Here is a 7,931-nt window from a genome sequence, read left to right as displayed (position 1 = left end):
GCTTCCGCAAGAACCAATGAGGTTCATTCTCGTGTTACGCATCACGTTTGAGCTTCCTCAAGAACCAGTGAGGTTCATTCTCGTGTTATGCATCACGTTTGAGCTTCCTCAAGAACCAATGAGGTTCGATCTTGTTACGCATCACGTTTGAGCTTCTTCAAGAACCAATGAGGTTCATTCTCGTGTTACGCAGAACGTTTGAGCTTCCTTAAGAACCAATGAGGTTCATTCTAGCGTTACACAGCACTTTTGAGCTTCCGCAAGAACCAATGAGGTTCATTCTCGTGTTACGCATCACGTTTGAGCTTCCTCAAGAACTAATGAGGTTCATTCTCGTGTTATGCATCACATTTGAGCTTCCGCAAGAACCAATGAGGTTCATTCTTGTTATGCATCACGTTTGAGCTTCCTCAAGAACCAATGAGGTTCATTCTTGCATTACACAGCACATTTGAGCTTCCGCAAGAACCAATGAGGTTCATTCTTGTGTTACACAGCACATTTGAGCTTCCTCAAGAACCAATGAGGTTCATTCTCGTGTTACACAGCACATTTGAGCTTCCACAAGAACCAATGAGGTTCATTCTCGTGTTACACAGCACATTTGAGTTTCTGCAAGAACCAAGAACAGAGTCATATAAAGATTATATATATTGTTGTATTGTTTTTGAGATCAGTGGAATTTTTTTTAAAGATGGTAGTGTAAATATAGACTTAGCAAATTTAAAATTTAAAATTCATGAAACTGTTTAAATATAATTAAAATCCACATTGTCTGTTTCTCATGTTTTCCAGTACAAATATCGTCTCGGTTACAAAGGTAACCCTCGTTCCCTGAAAGAGGGAACGGAGACGTACGTCGGACAGACCGACGAATAGGAATCTCGCTAGAGAGGCCAATCTACTTCGAGTGTAACTAAAACGAGCCAATGCAAATTGGCATGCAATCATATGCATCAGCTGCTCGCCTCGCAGCGCGGGTATATAATGAGCAGCAGGTGCGTTGCATCTTCAGGTTTTCGCTGAGGAGCCGAACCGGATAGGCGGCAGCATCAGCGGGGTACAGCGACTGTGGCGACGGGACGTACGTCTCCGTTCCCTCCTTCAGGGAACGAGGGTTACCTTTGTAACCGAGACGTTCCCATTCAGTCGGTCACGTTCGACGTACGTCGGACAGACCGACGAATAGGAATCCCTACCAAAGCGCCACAGGAGCTGCCCCCTTCCAGCGCTCTGTTGTAAGCCACCTGAACCCCTTTGCCTGAGGATGGTGGGACAGGGCTAACACAGAGAGAGTCGATCACTGCTGTTCCCCAAAACCCATTCAGTGAGACTATTGGATAACGCTGGGAAAGCGTACCCTTCGCTGGGAAAGGAACGCTGCGGAAGCCACATCCTTCCCCGAAGGAGTTATGTGGAGAAGTACATATGGACTAACCCTGTAGGGCTGTGCTACATATGGAAGAGCTGGGGTGACTCCAACCCGATGAAGGGTAGGTTCTCCCAGAGGGAAAGACACGGGCTTCGTTTAGGAGCAACCGTGGAACCAACCATATGGGATCCCCGTAGGGTCACACATATGGAACCCAGCCTAAACCCGGTTCTCAAGGATACAACGGAGTATAGGCCTGGTGCCAGACGCTCCGCCACGTCGGCTGCTGAAGGGATATCGGAGGACTCGACAGGGTCTGCCTTGTAGGGACTCTCTGGAGAAAAGAAGCGCATGTAGCGCAGCAAGCCGACACTAAGCCGGGGCCTCTCTGTGCCTCTGACCTGTGGCGAGAACATGGGAGGAGACCGGCTCGACACGAAGGCTATAGTATCTAGCGAACGTGTTAGGTGTCGCCCAGCCCGCAGCTCTACAAATGTCTGTCAGCGAGGCGCCACGAGCCAGCGCCCAGGAGGATGCGACACCTCTCGTGGAGTGAGCATGCAACCTGAGCGGGCAGGGCACGCCCTGAGCTTGGTAAGCCAGGGCGATGGCATCCACTATCCAGTGGGCCATCCTCTGCTTGGAGACAGCCTTTCCCTTCTGCTGGCCTCCATAACAGACAAGAGCTGGTCTGAGGTCCTGAGGCTTTAGGTTCTGTCTATGTACAGTCGCAAAGCGCGGACTGGACAGAGTAAAGCCAGGGCTGGGTCTGCCTCCTCCAAGGGGAGGGCTTGCAGGCTCACCACCTGGTCCCTGAAGGGAGTGGTAGGAACCTTGGGCACATAGCCAGGCCGGGGTCTTAGTACCACGTGGCTATCACCCAGCCCGAACTCCAGGCACGATTCGTCGACCGAAAATGACTGCAGGTCCCCTACCCTCTTGATGGAGGCCAATGCCACCAGCAGCAAAGTCTTCATAGACAGAATCTTTAAGTCTGCTGACAGCAAAGGCTCAAAGGGAGCAATCTGAAGTGCTCTCAGCACCAGAGTGAGGTCCCAAGAGGGTATGGAGAGGGCACGAGAAGGATTTAACCGTCTCGCCCCCCTAAGGAACCTGATGACCAGGTCGTGCTGACCAACAGATTTGCCATCTAAGTGGTCGTGGTAAGCTGATATAGCAGCAGTATGGACTTTGAGGGTGGAGGGGGGACAGCCTATGCTCCAACCCTACTGCAAGAAGGAAAGCACGACTCTGATCGAGCATCTTCGGGGGTCTTCCCGGCGAGAAGAGCACCACTCGACGAACAGGTTCCACTTTGAGGCGTAAGCACGTCTCGTAGACAGTGCACGTGCCGAAGTGATGGTGTTAAGTACCTCAGGGGGTAAGTCACCTAGAACCTCCGCATCCCATCCAAGGGACCAGACATGGAGTTTCCAGAGGTCTGGACGCGGGTGCCGGAGAGTGCCCCGTCTCTGAGAAAGAAGGTCTTTCCTCAGAGGGATGGGCCAGGGAGGGGCTGTCGCGAGGAGTGAGAGTTCTGGGAACCAGGTCCGGTTGGGCCAGTAAGGCGCAACTAACAAGACCTGCTCCTCGTCCTCCCTGACTTAGCACAGGGTCTGTGCAAGTAGGCTCACTGGGGGAAACGCATATTTGCGCAGGCCCCGGGGCCAGCTGTGAGCCAGTGCATCTGTCCCGAGTGTCCCCTCGGTCAGAGAGTAAAACAACTGGCAGTGGGAGGTTTCTGGTGAGGCAAACAGGTCTACCTGAGCCTCTCCGAATTCTCTCCAGATCAGCTGAACCACCTGGGGGGTGGAGTCGCCACTCTCCTGGCAGCGCAGCTCGTGATAGCTCGTCGGCCACACGGTTGAGCACACCGGGAACATGAATGGCGCAAAGCGACCTCAGATGCTTCCAACTCCACAGGAGGAGATGGCGGGCGAGTTGCGACATGCGACGGGAGTGTAGACCACCTTGACGGTTGATGTACGCAACGGTCGCAGTGTTGTCCATACGGACCAGTACATGCTTGCCCTGAAGCAGGCCTTTGAGGCGGCTCAGAGCAAGGCGTACTGCCAGCAACTCGAGGCAATTGATGTGCCAATGCAGATGGGATCCCGTCCAAACCCCTGAGACTGCATGCCAGTATTACGTGGCACCCCAGCCGGTGGCAGAAGCATCTGTGAACACCACAGCATGCCGGGACACCTGTTCTAGGTGCACTCCTGCCCGAAGAAACAAGGGGTCCGACCACGGACTGAAGGTTCGGCGGCACTCCTGAGTGATTGGCACCCGGAACGTGCCGCGCTGCCACGCCCATCTCGGGACTCGGCCGTGAAGCCAGTGCTGAAGCGGTCTCATATGAAGCAGACCGAGCGGTGTTACAGCCGCAGCAGCCGCCATATGCCCCAGGAGCCTCTGAAAGAACTTCAGTGAGACCGCTGTCCTGCCATTGAATGTATTCAGGCAGTTCAACACCGACCGAGCACGTTCCTCTGTGAGGCGTGCTATCTGCTCGACCGAATCCAACTCCATACCGAGAAAAGAGATCCTCTGCACCGGGGCGAGTTTGCTCTTTTCCCAGTTGACCTGAAGCCCCAACTGGCTGAGGTGTCTGAGCACCAAATCCCTGTGTTTGCACAACTGATCCCGGGACTGTGCTAGAATGAGCCAGTCGTCGAGATAGTTGAGAATGCGAACACCCTGTTCTCTCATGGGAACAAGGGCTCCCTCCACGACTTTCGTGAAGACGCGGGGAGACAGGGCCAGCCCGAAGGGTAGGACTCTGTACTGATATGCTCGACCTTCGAACGCGAATCTCAGGAATGGCCTGTGTCGCGGAAGAATTGAAACATGGAAGTACGCGTCCTTCAGGTCAATCGCTGCAAACCAATCTCGGGGACGGATGCACTCGAAAATGCGTTTCTGCGTGAGCATTTTGAATGGTAGCTTGTGGAGGCTCCGATTCAAAACTCGCAGGTCCAAGATCGGTCGTAACCCGCCGCTTTTCTTGGGTACAATGAAGTAGGGGCTGTAGAACCCCGACCTCAAATTGGCTGGAGGGACCGGCTCTATCGCGTCCTTCGCCAGTAGGACTGCGATCTCCGCACGCAGGACAGGGGCATCGGCATCTTTCACTGTAGTGAAGAGGACGTCCCTGAACTTGGGGGGGAAGCCGGGCGAACTGAATCGCAAAGCCGACCCTGATGGTCCGAAGGAGCCAGCGAGACGGACTGGGGAGCACTAACCCGGCTCGCAGAGACCGTACAAGCAGGACCAAAGGGACCACCGGTGTACCCGCAGCAGGGCAGCGAGGTGGGACACAGGGACGCGGCTCGGGGGGCTCTCTTTGTGAGGCGGCCCGAAGCGGCGTCACAGTGTGCTAGGCAACACTTACCTGGCTCCACGGATGGACAGAGGGAGCAGTCGAGGCTTTGGCTGCCCGCTGCTCGCTGCTCGCTGCTGTCCGCTGGCGACAGAAGAGGGGGATGAGAGTGGTGAGGTTTTTCTCCTCCCACTGCTCTCCAAACCCTCTTCAGACCTGGAAATGGAGGAACTGCTCTTTAAAATTTGGGTACCGCTGCCTCTTGGGTCAGTGGCGGAACAGAAACAAACCCAATAAAGGATTTACCACCTGGCCCTCCTCCAGGGGTGGAAGAGCAGCCCCACCCATCTCTGGGTTGCCCGTCTCAGGGGTGATTCTCACCAACTAGTTAAACAGCTGCAGAGACGGGAGGCGTCATCTCCACGCAATGGATACAGCAGAGCCTGCTGGGCCGGAGTTTCTTGCAGGGGACGACACCCTTGGCGACGAGCAGACTGAGGGGCGGCCCAAGAGGAACTCAATGGTTTGTCATGGGAAGCTCCCCGATCCGCTACTAACTGAGGAGAACCACTGGGCTCAGTCCTCGACAGTGTCACCGAAAGGCCACCTCGTAAGATGGGAGCATTGAGAAAGCATTTAGCTTGACAACTTCTCACACCTCACAAGGTAAGCCAGGGGGCACTTCTGGACCACGGAGGTGGACATCGTCTGGCTGAGGGCCTGCGCCGTGACTTTGATCACGGTTAGTCAACAAGCGCAGCTCAACCCCAGCACAGAACTACCCTCATGCAAAAAGAGTGCCTTGGCCTCACATGCAGGGTGGGTGTGGTCTGTGTACAGCCACCCCATCCAAGAGGGTAGTGAGAGAGGAAAAACTTATGCAGATTGGCACCTTTGGCATTCCATATTTATGGCACCAATATACCCCCATACTGCCAAGTTTTCCATGCACATCTGGAAGACCCAGGAAAGCATGGCTGTAAACTCTGAATCTGAGTCAGCATAAGCACACACCATTACAGTGGGCAGCGTCACCCTCATTTCCAGAGCATAACAGCACTCTCTCCGATGCTGCAATCGACGTCTGTCCCTCAGCTGGAGCTCTGAATGAAATGCTAGGTTCCCCTATGAAAAGGACCAGCAATCCAATCCAGAAACTGCACAGCTTGCAATGCGCTAGAGAGGGAGGGGCCCTAGGGGGTTGGTTCCCCGAAGGAACCCCTCAACCTCATGTCACCCAAGCCATATCAGCAAAGTAGACCTCTTCTGGTGCACCAGAGAGGGCGCTACAATGGAGATTACGCAAGGGAACCGCGCATCTAGAGCGCCGAGCGAGCGCTGGGTTGCCGTGACAACCCGCGCTGCAGCCCGGCAGCTCGACGGCACACGACACGCAGAGGAGCGAGAGGTTTACTCTCGTTGATCTCCACGGTCTCCCAGAGTGTCGGGCAGACCCGCGGCTGTGCTTTTACACACAAGCGGCAGCTGGCCAACAACAGAGGGGACTCAAGCTTCCCGGAGAAAGAAGAGTCACGACCGGCGTGTCGACGTGATCATGTTCTCATATGAAAACATGAACACCCACGAACATCATTTCAGCACGCGCCCAAACATGCGAAACGGTGATCGTGGCCGTCAGTGAGGACAGGAACGATCGCATCCAGAAACACAAGTAGGATGTCGTCTTTAAAAACTATACTAAACTTTACTCTTTTAGAAGTGCTGAAGCACGCAGGGGAACGGCCACCGCAACACAGACAGGGATTGTGTGCAGCCTGTCATGTGCTTTCTCTCTCTTTGAAGGCACTCACTCTTACCAGCCGTAAAAACGGCTTTTCAGCGCTCAAAAGCGCACCGTACCGGCCGTGAGAACAGCCTTCTGACGCTGTCAAACAGCTATTTGCTCAAAAACGGCAAACGAAACAAAAACAGAAAAAGAGAGGACTTCGACCCCGCTGCTGTGCTGTTCGCCCGCACTCGGAAAAAAAGAGAAGTTCAACCAAAAAGCTTGACTCGTCTTCTAGCAGACACTTGCTTGCAGAGAACAGGAACAAACACCGTTCGGCTCCGAAGCGAAAAGCTGAAGATGCAACGCACCTGCTGCTCATTATATACCCGCGCTGCGAGGCGAGCAGCTGATGCATATGATTGCATGCCAATGTGCATTGGCTCGTTTTAGTTACACTCGAAGTAGATTGGCCTCTCTAGCGAGATTCCTATTCGTCGGTCTGTCCGACGTACGTCGAACGTGACCGACTGAATGGGAACTAAACTTTCTTAAATCAAGATACATTTACTTGAGAACCAAAATGACTTAATATATAAAATCTTGTTTTCTGAAAAATGTGTTTAAATTAAATGACTTTACGTAAAAGAAGAAAAAAAAATTTGCCAATGGGGTCAGAAAAATAAACTAAAGTTCAAAGGAAAAGCAGGATTATTTTTCTGAGCCCACTGACAGAGATATTTGTTCTTGTTTTAAGCATGAAGTTACTTAATTTTGATTGTTTTATTTCAGAAACCAAGACTTAAAATCACTTCTCAAGTAAGTGTATCTTGATTTAAGAATTTGTACAGACACTCGTCTTACCTGATAGACTGTCTTCACCTGCAATTCAGTTCACTGAGATGGAGAATAAGCCAGAGAAAGAGCTAGAATCTGAAAGAGAGAGAAATTTCAAGGTGTATTGGAGCATAACAACCTGAGAGTTGGATGGACCGGAGGTGTTAGCAGAGGAGGACATTTATATTCATTCCATTTGTGTGTGTGTGTGTGTGTGTGAGACAGAGCACGAATGTATGCGTGGGCAGCGTCTTGAACACTCTGAGGGTTGTTCTATGTGGCTTTTGCAAAATTATGAATAATCTGCTTTATTTGCCTGTATGAAAGCCTTGCATTGTTTCAAGATGTTTATGACTGAATATCATAAACAATTACATAAAAGGCAGCTCTGAATGTGAACAGAATGCCCTTCTGTTGACCGCTGCTCTAGCCAGACTGGTTTACCTGGTTAAAAAAAAGAAAAAGAAAAAGTTTTAGGCCTGATTTCACAGACAGGGCTTAGATTAAGCCAGCATTAGGCCTTAATACACACTTAAAATATGTCCTAATTGAACTAAGTGTCCAAATGCTTTTTCGGGCCGTTTACTATGAGCATGACAAAATCTGAAGTGTTCACAGGAGGTGCATTTGAGATGCATTCATTTCTCTTAAGTTCCTCCCTTAGTTTCCTGGAT

Source organism: Chanodichthys erythropterus, chromosome 22 (assembly GCF_024489055.1).
Source record: "Chanodichthys erythropterus isolate Z2021 chromosome 22, ASM2448905v1, whole genome shotgun sequence".
NCBI classification, from domain to species: Eukaryota; Metazoa; Chordata; class Actinopteri; order Cypriniformes; family Xenocyprididae; genus Chanodichthys; species Chanodichthys erythropterus.
The sequence above is the reverse complement of the archived record's forward strand: the minus strand, read 5'-3'. Positions refer to the sequence as shown.